At 39.0% G+C, this 16850-nt stretch overlaps 1 long non-coding RNA gene across 1 annotated transcript; it reads right to left on the bottom strand.

Moving 5' to 3' along the window:
- Positions 1-571: 571 nt before the first annotated feature.
- On the bottom strand, positions 572-7915 carry LOC142322824 (uncharacterized). Its single transcript, XR_012755943.1, has 2 exons — positions 7702-7915; positions 572-842 (listed from the first exon to the last, which is right to left on the bottom strand). It is a non-coding gene; the product is annotated as an uncharacterized LOC142322824 (long non-coding RNA).
- Positions 7916-16850: the final 8935 nt, after the last annotated feature.

Below are 16850 nucleotides of genomic sequence, written 5' to 3'. Positions count from 1 at the left end.
AACTTTAATGAATTTAATTAATGAACTGCGAGCTTCTGTCCCTATGTTAGCTGGGTTTGAATTGAATGAATAAAATTACAAAAATAATAGAATTAAATTTACATTAAATTAAATAAAATAGTATTAAATAAATTTAAAAAATATTTGTTGAATAATATGGGCTATATATTAATAATAATGTGGGGACTGCATGTGACGCTAGAGTGGTGAAGTAATGTGAGGCTAGACCAATCATCACCATTAACTGGTAACAAACGGAGTACCCCTGGGGCACTGTTTTGGGAGGTACAGTGGGGTGCTCTTGTAATATCGGCAAACAATTGTCTGATTTTCAAAATTCCAACAGGGTATTTGCTAGATAATACAAAATCACAATGGAACCAAACTGGAACAAAAGAGCAATGTTTTTTTCAGTAGTCGTGTTTTTTTAATATTTAAAAAACACGAAATAGGTGTGAGATATTAAAAATTTATAACATTAAAATTATAAAAATTGTATTAAATTACTGATTTCAAGTATATTCAAAATATTGAAAAAAATGTGTTAGAATAAAATTAAAAACTAATGAACTAAGTATATGCTTTTTTATATTTGAAACATTACATTTAAAAATGTTTATATAATATTTTTAATTGATGTAAACATTTATCTATGATTTTGTTTTGGTCATTTATAATTTAAATAAAAGTTAATGTTATTAATTAACCAATTAATTTATTTTTTGCTAATGATCTATGCATGTAATATTAATTAACAACTCCTGTTTTAATAGGACCTCCACGACGACGAGGATGACGCATCTCTGGTCCATTATACTGACTATCTGCATCATCTGCTTTGACTGTGAACACAATAAACCAAAAATACAGTGTTTTGTTATTTCACATTCTATTACATGATAACACCAAAAAAGGTTAACTCTAAAACCGGGGTGTCAGCATGCTGTAATAGGTACCCTGATACTGATAAGTGGAAACACCTAACAAAATGACCAAAACAGTTAGTTTTATTAATTTAAAAATGCATATTTTAATTAATATAAATTTAACAGAACTCGGATTCATTACTTTCATAGCAGGGTCCTGATCAAGATAGTAAATTATATTCCTTAAAATGATACCATAAAACAGCAGCTTGGAAATTAAAAGGATAAAATTTCAAATTATGTGACAAAGGAACAAAGATCATAGTAATGAGGTTAAGAGCCTTGTTAATTAAGCCAGTTTCGGTAGATTATCTAAGTTAAACAATCAGAAGCATATTTTCATTTTTGATGGATGACTGCACTTTGTATATCGGTTGGTTAATGATAGTAGCAGCTGATGCCGTATAAATTATCACCCCAAAATAATTCATTGACATGCTGGTTTTAATTGCTGTACACTTGTTAATAATTTATGACCTCTGCTGAGGTGAGGGATGGAAACATTAGTCCTATTTTGTACAAAGGTACTGAATTTTACTTTGTATCTTCTAGCCTATAACATAAATTTTATTTTTGTTATTTCAGATATGCATTTATTCTTATGTATTCAGAATATCTTTTTCTATAAAAAATAATATGTTAATTTTTATTTTAAAAGTAAACTTATAAAATAGTTTCCCCCTACTCATCACCTCCAAAAAAAATAACATTACATTAATGATCACTGGTTCACAATAATTTTGTTAAGAGCTCAAACTTCACAGAATCTGATGTAATTCTGAGTAGTGTTTTAATTTTAAATCAGAATTTTTGTACTAGCTTGCTTACTGAGGCCGGTCACCTCAGTTTTTTTAACTGTCCTTATTTTTCAGCAAATATCATGCATAAACTCATCACGATTAGAATTTAGTTAATTTTAATATCATTAAGAAAATAATTTTAGTTTATTTATTGCAACTAAATTGATATATCAAATGGCATAGTACAGGTTAAACAGTAGTCATCATTATTGTTACTTGCACACTAATTTAAAAAAAAAAAACAGAAATATATGATTCATTACTTATTTTCTTTTTAATACAAAATTTCATCAAAAAATCATTAAAAATTGTTTATCAATTTATTTCTGTACACTAGTGACTTAGTACTGCAAATAAGTAAATTAAACAATAAACCGTCTTATAGGCTAGGACTAGCTTTTTAATTACCTTGTTTCAGGGTACATTCTTATATGTATAAGATTCAATGTCGCAGCACAGTAGCAGCATTTTTAATTGTAATCAAGTGTGTGTATATGAATATTACAGTTATGTATGTATAATCCGTCAGTTTTCATATAATTTTAGCTATCGCATATATTAAGAATGTAGCAGTCCACTGAATGAAAAGAAAACAATGAAGAGCCAGGTTCCATATTCCTGTTTGGATTAATCAGTTGAAGAAACGTCTGTACTCGATAATTCAAATAAAACTGTTACTACTTAAGTAGTAAAGCAAGGAAAACAAAAAATTTCTCTAACAAGTAAGTAAAAAATAGTGCTTTTCTTTTTTGACAGTAGAGTGCACCATTCCTATTGTGTAACAACATTGTAGAAAAACAAACTGACAAGTGACCTGTATATATTGCTGGGGTGGATTCACCATATTATGTGCAGCCTACCGAGTTGTAATTATAATATCATAATTGTTTATCTACTATCAAGTACACCCATGTGCTCTGGCAGTTTGCATCAGTATCAGTTTTCATTCGGTATTAACTGTCGTATTTGCAGTATCAGACGTCACCTTGACACAGCGTATATTCACATGCCATCATAAGTGGCTAAACAAAATTAAGTGCTCACTACTGGCATTTCAATGGAATATCAAACTTAGTACGCACTTTGCATAACTCAGGTAGAAGCGTGAATCAACTTCCCGGCAATCAGCCTAATTACTCCAAGGGCAAGGATTTCTTTCGGGGCAGTGTTTTGTTTACCAATCATCCTACAGTTGCAGTCGCCCGGCTCTGGCCAACGCACTGTGCTGCGTACAGATGCTGCCTCATCAGAACTGCCTCTGTAGAGACCGTCCGGTAAGTCCTAGTTACGTCGATTGCCAGTCGGCGCTGCAGTCCCGCAAGCCTCTGAACAGCCACTTTCATGCTTAACCTCCTCCTCCACACTGGCACGGCATACAAGGCAATGGACCGAGCCACCGCTGCCAGCATCCTCCTCTTTGATGAGCTTGGCTCGCCAACCTTGCTCAAGAGCCTTGAGATAGCCAACACTGTTCCATCTGCCTTGTCGACTGCCTCCCTGACATGATCTTGAAAGGCTCTCCGTCTGTCGAGCCAAACCCTCAGGTATTTCACTCTACTGACCGGCTCGATAACGGCCCCCGTTACCTGTAGCCTGATGGGGGAGAGTCACCTTCTCCCAGCCATCACCAGCAGCTTCATTTTCTCTACAGCAAGGATAAGGCCGTGGCCCGCCAACACTCTGTCGAACAATAGAATAGCCCGTTCATCTTCTTTGGCCATTCTGTTCTGGTGACTAATACCATGGCGTAGTCATCGGCAAAACCGGTAACCGAAACTACCTCAGGATATCGCAACTTGAGGACGCCATCATATGCTAGGTTTCACAGGATCGGTCTAATTACCGAACCCTGTGGGACACCGCATTCCAAATTGTTAGTAACGTCCTTACCCTCTGCATGATCATCTATCCTTCTGCCAATAAAATAGTCCTGAAGGACTCGCACCAGATACGGGCTGATATCTCTCCGAATCCATGAATGAGATAAATTCATGATATCAGCCCATGGATGATATCTCATCCATGGGCTGATATCTCATCCATGATGCTTCTCCTAGCCTGCTGTAGCTGTCTCCTGGTTCTAATACAGCACCTTCTCGCCTCCGCCAATCAAACGTCCACCAATATACACCCTTTCTGTACGGACTTCTATGGTCCAGCGACTCTTCTGTTGCCTTTGATAGCACCTTTGTCAGGTAGCTGGGGGAGACGTTTTCAGATGATCAAGGCGCTCTTTCACCAATTTCTTAAGTCAAGTCAGGCCCTCTTTCGAACATAATCTCCTGTTGTCAGCAGTCACCCTACAAGACCCACCGTCCTCAATCTCAAACCAAACAAAGAAATGGTCTCTCAACGACTCCTCTTCAGTAAGCACTTCCCACCTCCACGACCACAACCTCCACAACCTCGGCGAGACAAGCCTGACATCCACTAACGAGTATCCATTTACCCTCACCAAGGTAGGCGCTGTCCCATTATTGAGCATCACCAAACCCAAATTGGCTATATACTCCTCCAGAATTCTCCTGATGTCAATAGTCCGTGACATATCCTCCCCATGTCACTTTCTTTGAGTTAAGATCACCACCCACGACTATATCCTTTCAAAGAAGGTGAATCACACCGGCCAGATCCTCTAAGCATTTGTTCATAATCATCCAGATCAGAGGTCGCCGAAATATAAACAGAAAAGACCACAATGTCTGGAAGCTCAACCCATACGAATCCATTTCTCTCACCGGTGGTTAGGATCGGCATACCGCTCCCATAAACGGCTGCACTCCTCATCCAATCCACTATCCAGCCGTCTTCCTTCACCTTCCTCAGATTAGGCTCAGACACAAACAGAAGGTCTGCTCCCTTCCCAATTCCAGGGCGCGTCATGTGATGCCGCGTTCCTATTCTTGTTTAACTGGAGAACTGTAGGCATTTTTCTTACCGCAAAGGGCGCTACCAGTCTAATGCCCAGTTCCAACACACCTCAAACATTTCACCATGACCTTGCACTCTTTGGCTCGGTGCCTTTCGTCACCACAGTTATGACACAAGGGGCCGACCTGTCGGGACCACTCCATCTGGCCGCCATGTGCCCACCTTGAAGCACCTGTAGCACCGTGGCTCCTCCGAACTCAGGAACACCCTGCAGTGGATCCATCCCACGCGAATTCTTCTCCTGGCCACTAACGCCATCGCTGACATCGCAACAGTGGCTCTCTTCATGCCACCAAAGGCCGAGCTTAAGGAGGTAATCCTCATATCCTTCATTTTCCATTGCCGCCAATGACCTCATTGATGGAGTTTAGAAACTCCACTTCTGTCATTTCCTCCTGTAGATCCTTAACATTAATGAGGCCTATCCTACGCGACCCACTTGTGATATTCTGTCTGATATACTGTCCTGATGGTCAGTAAATCCCCAATCTCCTCCTTGGTCACACCATTTTTGAAGAGGTCTGCATATATAGCCCCCTTTACCTTAATCACAAGTGTACTGGTGGGCTGCTGTGGCCGATTACTCGCCGACTCGTTCGCTATCACATCGTCCAGATACACAACCCTATTACCATCACTCCTTCTACCATGGTACTCTATTATTTTCTTAAGAAATACGCCTACCTTGTTCGCCACTGAGCCATATCACACACTTCAGCATTAAGCTCCTGCATTTTCTTTACAGGTCTGTGTAAGTCTTCTGCAACTACTCTCTCCCCAGCCCTAGTGTTCACTACCATCATGTACACCATGCTTTGGATATCTTCTTCGATATCCCCTACCAGCACTTCTGCTAGGCCTTGTTCCACTACCAGCTGACCCCTCTTCAGCTTAGATTGTCTCGCCAACCTACGCATGGTGGCGACCCTGTCCAGCAGTTTCCTACCACGACTTGTCCTGCCATCCTCCGCTAAGTCATATGTGGCTAAAATATCACCACTGACCTCAAAGATGGATCCCTTTACCTCCTCGCAATTTTTAAAGCACTTCCTTGACCACCTCCTGATAACCAGGTCCGGGACTTCCTCGTCTGGCACACCCTCCTCTATCTGTGACAGCTCTCTGTTGACGGCTCTCGTAATTTGTGTGGCTGCATCCTTCAACGGTTCACCACTATTGCGTACCCCTACAAGACTGGGATGCAATAATGCGTACAGCTCTTTCATCACAATTTCCACATCTCTCGCTCTCTCTCTTCGCGCACTCCTTAATTTTTTTTGTTGTTTGTGTTGTGACGACACAGTTCCACCAATTTAGTAATGGCCTCCAGAAGGTGGTTCATATCCATCCCTTCACTGCTAGTTTCAATGACCTCCACCTTCCTCTTAGAGGCCCTCACCACTGTATCTTCAGTGTTTACTGTTAGATCCATCATACTGGACGCCGGCGTCGACCTAGCTGTCTTTCGACTTCGTCGAGAAGGAAACTCAGACTCCATTTTTGCTTCTTCTGGTAAACTCGATTTAGACATCTTAACATAGAATTAAATAAATACAGTATACTTCAATTCAAATCACTTACAATTAATTACAACAGTAGTTTTACCAACAAAGCTATAAAAGTCTCTTATCAAGCTACGATAAGCACCTGTCTTCAGTCATCAGTAATCAAATTAAAATTAAATTGCCTCTCTAACTACACTATGTTATCAACACAATGTTCAATGTTATCAACATAGATAACAAATTTCAATTCTTAGAAATAAAATTCTAATTGTCCATAGTACAACACGCGCACAACTAAACACACATACACACTGACACCAGACAAGTTCATACCTTATTGCCTAGTGACAATAAAGCTATACAAAAAAAACTCGCTATAAAAAAAGGTTGTTCATAATCTAAAATCTTCAAATCTAAAACACGACCAATAATAAACCACCGTACTTGCCAAACGTTCAGTCCAACAGAGAAAAAATCAATCCAAAAACACAATCAAAACTCCGGAGTGTTAAAGACACGTCCTCTCGCAACAAGAACTCCCACTCAACTAAGTGAGGCTCACCTGACTGTTGTTCATGGCACAGGGTTGTATCATCAGCAGGTTTTACGGCCGAGTGAGTGCTTCCAAAGTTTAAGTACCTGTGAGGCCAAGTCTCAGGTTTGCCCGGACCCTGTTATGACAATACGAGCTTTATTGTATCAGTTTTATCTTAATAAAGCTGATACGGTCGATCTGACATAAGCATGTAAGAAAGAACAATGTTTTGCACGGTCTCTACAAACTTGTACAAATGCATTGCACATTATTTGCTGCGGTTAGATCTACCGACATAAAGTCAGGTTACTCTATCGTATGTTCTCTTTTTGTTCAACTGAGATTATGATATCGGGGATTAACCAAAATCACGGTCAATTAAAAATGTTTGTTTCTGTTAAGAATTCGTCTTTGCTTTTCATCCGGATGAAATTTCTGTTTCGAATCCTACCCAGGCTTGGAATTTTTCCCACACTACAAATCGCATACCGTTTTCCACGTACTGGCTTTCAAGCTTCTGTAATGAATGAAGCGTTTAACAAAAATTTTAAATTACTGAAGAATGTTAAATCACATATCTTATTCCATATATTAAATACACAGTCGTTATACGCGTACATGTAGCTAGTTCATCCTACATCTAGTGACTGAAGAGTATGGTGCAAAATACTGAACATTTTTCTAAAATAAAATAAAGTATTTTCAACACGATTCTGAAAACTTCAACGAACACTAATTTTTAGATTTATCAGACTTTTCTAAAATTTTTATCTATCTACGAGATTAGACCGGTGGTTTACTTAAAAACGCGTACACCGAAATGCCCATATCGTCTTACGTATACGTAAAATTACCTTCATCGTAGCCGATTGAGCGTGAAACATAAAATTTATTATTACTTTAATTTATTAGTATTTTCAACTATAACAAAACGCATAAGTTCATTCAACATTTTAAAACATAAATTATTATATAGTTTGGCTTACAAGTAAGTATACACCTACCGCATTTATCTGGAATTATAAATGCGTTGATAATTGCGAGAACTATTAAAATTATGAAACTATGGAAAATTTTCATTTCACAAATCAAATTTCTACAAAAAAGAAAAATCAAAAATTGCTATGATACTATCTAATGCACGGATACACTTAAAAATACGAGTATACAGACTGAACTATTATATAAGAAAAAAATACAACGATTAAACAACACTCGCATAATCTTAATGGAACTCAGTAATTATGAAGATAAGACTAACAATAACGATTTTATATAACAAAACAGTTTGAGTAATTTTTATGCACCACTGTTTATCGATCTCCATAATTCGAGATTTTTTTTCACTAATCTACGGTAAGAAATAGTTTTCGTACCCAGTTTTCAGGTGATTTTAAATCTCTTAAATTCTTATAAAATCGTTAACTGCTTGTGTGTGTGTGTGTGTGTTTTTGTATACGCAACCGCCCGTGTAGTAATATTTTTAAGAATAATTTTGATTTTCTTTTTAACGAACTGTTGTAAAAATACAAAATTGGATCGACATGAATTCCCTCCCAGGGAATATTTCTGAAATGGCTGTCAATAATTTAGCACAAACTGAAAAAAGTACTTCTTTTAATTGTATATATAGTGCAAAAATTAAAACTTTCTGCATAAAAATATATTGAAATTTTATCAGAACTATTATATAGAAAGTTTTCGAAAATTCAGAATTTAAGTTTTTCAAAATAGCAGTCACAATGATAGTAGTAGCTTTGTATATATACCCCTTCACTTTTTAATAAGTAATGAAGCCGCATAATTGAATTTTTATTAAAATCCCTCATTAATTTGAAATTAAAATCTAAATGATACTCAGATATTTAATAGCAATAACTTTTTTCTTTACTAATAGTTAATAAACTATTAGTAAAGGAAAACGTTATTGCAGTTCTACTTATCCCGTACATCTTCAGCGATATATAGGGGCTCCCACCATGAACTATTCAACTAATCCTACACCCCTGCTACTTATAAGCTGTAGGCTTTTGTCAGGAGTCCTCTAAAGCCCTCATACCATGTTTTTAAATCAGTGCTCTTGACGCTGGGCAGAGATGTCACTCCTTTGCCTTCATCAAAACCTCAACTAATATGCATATTGCAATCGGCCGCTGATTCGCTGTTAACCTCGGTTATTTTTACGCATGGTATCGCGCTAATATTTCGCCTTCGTTTCAGACTTTAAGATTTTGAGTCTCTTCTTTTCTGGCGTACCGTTCCTTTCTTTTTTTTATATCAGTAAATAAAAGCCGTGAGGTCCGTTTATAATTTTTCTTTTTACCTCTATTATATGCGAGCCATTTACATGACCCCCGGGGTCTCTAAACAGAATATATAGTAAAAAAAAAGTGGTAATTAGACAATAAATGAGCTTCGTAGAATAAAAATATATATATATACGTAATTTATTGTCTAATTCCTATTTTCGTTTACTACATATTCTATTCTAATAGCTAACTTATACCCTACTATACTAACACATTCTATACTTAACTGGGAACACGTCACGGAAATCTTCCCTTGCAGTGGACATCTTCAAGTCGCACTCACAGACAACCTTCTTTAGAGCCTAGTACTCTCCTTCTTAACTAGAATCTCCCTTACACATCTACTAAACTTATTATATGTTTCCCTATTACTACAAATATCCTCTAACCTAAATCTTATTTCTATAACATGCAACTGCCGCCTTTCTTCTTCGAAGGCTTCACACACAAGGAGCACATGTTCCACAGTTTCTTCGACTTCACAGACCACACGATTCGGACTCGACACCGATCCAAATCAGTTAAACCTGCTGTTAAAGTTGTCATATTCTGTCGACTCCTACGTTGTGTAGCGATCCGTCATAAGCCACTTCCATTTACATTTTTCCCAGGCGTCTGGGAAAATTAGTCTAATTTATACATTGAAAAATGCAACTTAACTCTTAATAAACGTAAAATATAAATATACTAATCTAATAATAAACACATAATGAATTACATGTACACTATTTAAACATAATATAATCTGATATAAAATGTAAAAGATATCCTGTGTAAATATATTATAATCAACAAAAATATGTATTAAATTATCTACAAAATAAACATATTTTCAACAGACTAACGATCAATTTATTTAAAGATATAAATGACCCAGCGCTGTAAGTTCACAATAATAAAAGATGCATTAAGGCATAGTTATTCGAACTCCTGCACCCTCTTATCACTATTAACAGGAGGAGCTGTTGCTCGCTCAACAGAATCTTCCTGAAGTACACCGAAACTTTCATGTGCGCACATACCACGCCCCATACAACATTATTCCTTCCACCAATTCTTTATCAAGTATTCTCAGCATTAGAAAATCAAGGCCCCACTTGTAGTCGACTAATCATCTAACCTTATAAAATGCATCGAACGCTCTCCCTCCGACCTGCGTCACACGCTCCTTTTGTTCCAACAGCTCATCTATTACGATACCTAATTGCCTCTCTGGGTTTTGGTATATTTAATTTTCCTCCCCCCCTACCATTACTAAGGGCTTTCTTTCAACAACATCATCGTTGTTTTCTCAGAACTGAAGATCATCTTGTGGTGCTCATTCCACTCCCTTAATTCCACCACCGCACGACTGGCTCTTTCTTGCAACTGTACCCTAGAACTGGCATCCACAGTCGGCTGGGCGTCATCCACATATTTTCTTAGCCTACACCCTTCTGGCAACCGGTAATACCAGTATATACTTATGAAGTAATTAATTTCTAGCAAGGGCAGCTTCACAACAAACCAAGATCTTTGTCACTCAGCTACTGCTGCTGCTGTAACTGCAAGCATACAAATAAACTACTTGAACCGCTCAAAAATTTCTAAATAATGGTATTTACTCGAAAACGGGTCAAGTTGAAAGTGCCATTTTTGATTTAAAATATGGACCACCCTCTACCCACCATGCCAAAGGGATTAATTAATTTCACTGTAAGCTGACTGTTTGCTCTTGTAGAACCGAACGAAGTTATAAAAGAACATTGTCTCGCTACAGAAAGTGAGCTGTAAATTCTTTCAATTTTATTTATTTTTACTTGTTTAGGTATTTATTTTACAAATTTCTCAATAAATTGTATGTTAAATACCAAAATCCTCTAAAACTGCAAAAAAATTAAATTTTAGTTATTTTTGGGCTTAGGCTACACTGGATCATAGAAGAATGTATATTGATTAACAAACATTACACTAGTTATGAAGTTTAATTTTTGTTATGAGATGTTTTGATGAACTGCATCCCAAAAACAAGAATTGGAAAAAAATTACGTTTCTTCATCTAGGGATGGAGTCCATAGTCAACAGACTTCTAAAAATCTTCAGTGTTTACTGCTGAATCAAGCAATACTAAATTTCAAATAAATCCATTGGTAGTACTGCATTTCTATTAAGTGTTAAGAGTATAGTCAACTCCTGATTATTTGCAATAATAACCGGGAAGAGCATCACAGATAATCCAAAATCGCGGTTGATCCAAAAATAATATTCGAGTAATATGTGTTAAAATGACCTAATACTCTATTGCAGTTCAGTATTTACATGCCTATTTTATTAAGGTATAGCTGTAAATTATAAAATAAGATATTCTACACTACAATATTAGGTACCTGGTAAAAGTAATATCCAGAAGTTTATTCAAAATATGTATTAACATATTACAAATGTTCATTATCACTAATACTATTTTTTTTTTTTTTGTCTTCAGTCATTTGACTGGTTTGATGCAGCTCTCCAAGATTCCCTATCTAGTGCTAATACTATAAGTAAATAGATGGTACATCATAAATACTATTCATAACCAATAACACAAACTGGAGCATTCTACCAAATGCATAATGGCTGTTAAAGGCGTACTTCTTCTCATAACAAGTTTTATCGCTGTACCTGTGTAGCAGAAATATTTACAAAACATTCTTGTTGCATTAGAACAATACTGTTTTAAAGACTGTAGTCAAACAGTTTTTAGTTTCTTTGGAACCTATTTTTGCTTCCTTTATTTTCATACTTTATTGTATGTTCTGTTATTTTTTAAGACTTCTTTAAAAGAAAAACTAGTTTTACTGCGCTAATTTTTGGTTTAATAGTGAGCCTTTGATATTTAGAACAATTTCCTTCAGACACATAGTCTAAAATATGTATTAGTTGAATTGTAAAATAAAAATGGTTTTTTAATAGCCAGAACAGAACACAAGGATAGCGAGATTTTGTTTTCTCCCTACTAATTGGAGAACCTGGACAAATATCTCTTGTTGCTGGGTCTTTCTATTTTATCTGGCGGGTTATCATCTGTTTATTGGCAGTTATAGATTTTATTTATTTTATGGATGGATTTGGTATTTCCTTTCTAGTCCCTTAGACCAATCAGAAACAATTGACTGGGGCTGATACTTGGAGACTAAGCGTGTATGTGCTTTGTACTTCTGACAATATTCCCCTTCAGTCCGTCCTCTGAAGTCCTTTTGGTGGTAGAGCTTTTCGGTCAAACAGGAATTTGCCTTCTGTGGGGGCCCTAGTTTTTGGAGGAAGCTTCCAGACACACATGTGTCCGGGAAGGGTTTGGGAGGATCACATCGACACCGTTATTGTACTGGTTCATCGGAAACAGATAAAAAAAGGAGGCATGTTCTATATTGCAAGAAAGATATAACAGACCTCTTTAAGGACAATATGACAAACGTCTCATGTTATGATCACTTCTCGGCCTCTGGCCCTGTGCTGTAAAACTTGGATTTACTGCTACCAGTAGCGATACATTGCTTCAACTAGTGCAGAGTGCCTACATTCACGTCATTGGGGCTGACAACAAACAGTGGCAGTCAGTCAACCTGCACTGCTGCGGGGTTTAGGCAACGCAGCTGCATAGTGTGTTGCAGAAGTTTCACTGTCGGCTTAATAAGGACGTTTCCTTTGTTTGAATCGTGTCCCCTTTTTTCATAGGTTCATGAACCCAGTAAATTTTTTGATCCTGTTGCAGGTTAGGAAAGCGATTTCGCTCCAACCTCGCTGGTGGTCTGTATTAGGAGCTTTTAAGCTTTGACTTTTTTGAGCGGGGTTGCGTGAGAACAGGCGGCCTTGCTCAGAATAACTAAGCCGAATGTTCACCTGTCTTGTGGTACGTGTTAGGTTTCATTCAAACTGCAGTTGTAGTGCCTGGCAGTGCAGTTGTTGTATTGTTTTAAGAAGCTGCGATGGAGCAATCTGGGGGAGATTGCACAAGCTTAGGAGGATTGCTCAAAAGGATAATCAACTGTCGGGCCATCATTTGACATGGTGTACCGAGGTGTCTTCCAAAGTATGACCTCTTATGCGGCATCTGTTTGGGCACATAGGTTGGAAAGAAATAGATGCTTATGTAAAATTTAAGGAGTGCCCAGCGCAGAGCCTTAATTGTATGCACTGGTGTTTTTAAAACAACCTCCTACGAGGCTACCACTGTGTTGGGAAAGGCTCTCCCAATCAACTTAGTGGTGAAAGTTCGGGCGGCCATGTGGAAATTGCGAAGAGGCAGGGAGGCCAAGGTATTTGGGATGTGGTTTCATGCCAAGCCTGTACTGGAGCGAAACGGTGATCTCAATGCACCAGTTCTAAATTTCAAATAGTTGCCCATCTCCCACCTGTGGAGGAGGCTTTAGAGCCTCACAATGGAAGCATGGCAGCAAGAATGGCACGCCATGACTAAGGGAAGGTCCTTGTATAGATTTATACCGGATCTGGGGGGATGGTATGCCTCTCCTTCATTTTTAAGGGCAATGGGAGCTCGAGTGCTCTCCAACCATGTAAATTTAAACCAATATTTGTTTTGGTTCCACCGGGCTTAGGTTTTTCCTAAGGGAAAAGACTCCTACCACGCTGCTGTAGGAAGCTAACTGAGAGATATTTCTGGCTACCAGCCAGATTAAGACTCCACGTGCTTTAATGGTGGATAGGTACTTGCTGACATTCAGTGGCCTAGGCGTGGCAGCAAATTGCTGTCTTTGACGAGATAAATTTAATTATTGATAGTCATATATGTTTTAGTAGTTCACGGGAGTGCACCTACCCATTTTAGTGATATATGAAAAGTGGGTTGTGGGACACGCAAGCGAGTGGTGTATGGTGCCACGTTTATTCCGCTCAGGCTTTTAGGTTAGCTCTAGGAGCTAGTTAGGAGACTGGTTACTAAACTGTTTTGTGGCTCAGTAGCCATTTGTGGCACAGACATTCAGTCTTATGCTTTAGGGCGACCGAATGGGTTGGTGGCAGGAGAAATGCCAAGCAAACCATAAAAAATCCCCTTTGGGGCCTCCTGCAAAGAAGTGGGAGAGGAGCTCTCCTCAGTAGGCTATGATGTGGCATCAGTGAAAAAGCTGACCACAAGGGATGGTACGGAGACCCCTACATTTCTTGTGGCATGTAAAAGAATGCCAGCCACCAGGAGCATACCTATATAGTATGTTTTACTATAAAACAACAGTGATGGTATTTGTGTTATAAGGGGGCCCCCCTCAGTGACACAGATGCCAAATTTCAGCCACTCGTTGAATTATTGCCGCAGGGCACAGCTCTGCGTCAAATGTGGTGGGGACCACGAAACAGCGCCTTGCCTAAACTAGTGAGAAGAGCCTGTCTCGTGTGAGAATTTCAAGGAGCCTCACTCGGCAAATTATAGGGGATGCCCTTATTAGAAGGAACACTTGGCCCGACAGAAGGGCACCCCACATAAGTTCATGATCACTGATGGGCGTAGCTGGGTACAGGTCGTCAGGAGGATACCAAAACTGTAGCCGCAAGGTGTTCAGCCCGCGGCTACCCTGGCGGCAGGAAAAGAGGTTCTATCTCCTGCCACACCACAAAAGCCGCAATTGGTTCAGGTGACCTAGAAGGTCGCGACCGCAAAACCTACCAAAACCAAAATTAAGACTACCCCACAGACGGCAAAAGAACCTAAAAATTCAGGGAACCAGAGCGGGTGATCGCCAACAACTAAAACTGCGGCAAAACCCGCAAGAGCTCCTGAGGCTCCGCGCCCACCAAAGGTGGCATCAAAAACACCCAGCCGCCCCATTGGAAATATCCGGAAGCCGCGACCTTGAAGAAGAGCTCTGGAAACGACTTTCTGTCGAGGATGTCAATAAAGGACGTCCTGCTTGAAATTTTAGCTGTATTGCCCCGCCTGTTACAGGCGAAATCTATTAGGGACCTACTCCAGTCCTTGACTGAATGCCTCATGACCTTATTCACCTGGTATGGCTAGGCAAACTATGCGACTACTGCAGTGGAACGCACGTTCCATAACAGGCAAGACGGCGAAGCTATGCCGTCTGGCTGATGACCTACAAATTGATGTGATACTGTTAGCAAAAACACACCTCAAGCTGGACAAATTACTGACCCTTCGGAACTATTTCACCTACAGAACCGACAGGGTAATGCCACGCCGAAGCCCCACCAGTGGCAGAACTGCTATTCTAGTTCACAGATGAATCACATATGCGGGATGAGGTCCACCCCGATGTCATGGAACAGACCTGCATACATGTGCATCATCTAGGCACAGTATACAGACTGATCTCGGCATATAACAGGCTGAACTCTACTGTATCCGGTGCTGGAAAATTGGGATGGTCCCTTCATACTCATGGACTATCTCAATCAATTCTAAGCACACTTCTTGGAATAGCATCTAGTCATGGAGTCATCTAGTCTTGGAGTAGCATCAAATGGACAGGCTAGTAGATGGAATCCATCTACTAGCCTGTTCATTCTGGGACACCTTAAAGTGCCTGTCAGAGAACATGTTGCTCACTAGAAACACCAGCCTTCGACATAGGATCATCTCAACTTCGAAATCAATCCCTTCCTCCACACAGTATCATAAGCTGCTGTAAGATCCACAAAAACTGCAGCCGATTTAAACCTTGCTGAAATCCAGCCTCCTTTGATGCTTCCTAAAGCCACCCTGCTCAGCAGGGATGATTTGATCAATGGCCTCCTGAATGCAATTTAGACTAAGCCTTTCAAGTAGCTTATAGATCATGCTGCATAGCAATACTGATCGGTAGTGAGAAGCATCAGTTCCATCTTTGCCTGGTTTCAGGATGGCAATTATCTTAGCCAGTTTAAAAAGCTTCGGCTATTTTCCAGTTCTCAGAATTTCATTGAAAAATTCAATGAGCCACAATCTAGTCTTAGGCTTGATGGCTTTAAGAAACCCCTGATATACACCATCAAAGCCAACAGCTTTATTTACCTTCAGCATATTCAAGGCTATATCAAGTTCCTCAATACTGAAGTCACATGAGTAGTCTGGATTCGGTTTCAGATGGGACCTCTTTATGTACAATTCATTTTTCATGGTTTGTGTGTGCGCCTTGTCTATTTTAGTTTCTGAAATCTTCATTAGTCTGAACATCATTTACATGTGTAACTATACTTGACAATCTTGGATCTATACCAAGTTTCCTTATAAGGGTCCCAGACCTTCCAACTACAATGCAATACAATAAAGTTGAGTTCTGTCGTTGTTATATTGCCATTTTTCTCTCCTGTTCTTATTGAGAGCTCTCTAGAGGTCATCAGCTGTGTGTCACTGTGAGATTCCTGATACTCAGCAAATAACTCATCACACTCTTGAGACCATCCAAGGATGTACTCCTTCCAAAACCCATGTGGAATACATTTCCTAGCATTAACTTTAATTGCTCATAATTGGATGGAATTGGGGGAATCCACTGAATGGTATTATCAAGATCCCTCTGAAACAGTTCCCAGTTCGCAAGCTGAAAATTCAATCAAGCTTGAGGGATGGAGGTGACTAATGAATTATGACCATAATGAATTACCACTACCATAATGAGTTATGACTGGCCTATGCTGGCTGCATGGGAAAGACCCGATGACCTTTCGTTGTGTTATGTTGTTATATCCAGATTTAGATATGATGCACAAATCAGGAGAATAATCCTTCAGCCATCTACCAGATCAGAACATTCCTGGATCTTTAGTGTACTATACAGCTGGAGATTGTGCATATTCATCCATTCATTTAGAATAGCTCCATAGCTGTTCTCTTCCTGATATCCCCAGGCATGGCTATGGCTGTTAAA

The sequence above is a fragment of the Lycorma delicatula genome, chromosome 4, assembly GCF_047948215.1.
Source record: "Lycorma delicatula isolate Av1 chromosome 4, ASM4794821v1, whole genome shotgun sequence".
Taxonomy (NCBI): domain Eukaryota; kingdom Metazoa; phylum Arthropoda; class Insecta; order Hemiptera; family Fulgoridae; genus Lycorma; species Lycorma delicatula.
The sequence above is the reverse complement of the archived record's forward strand: the minus strand, read 5'-3'. Positions and strand labels throughout refer to the sequence as shown.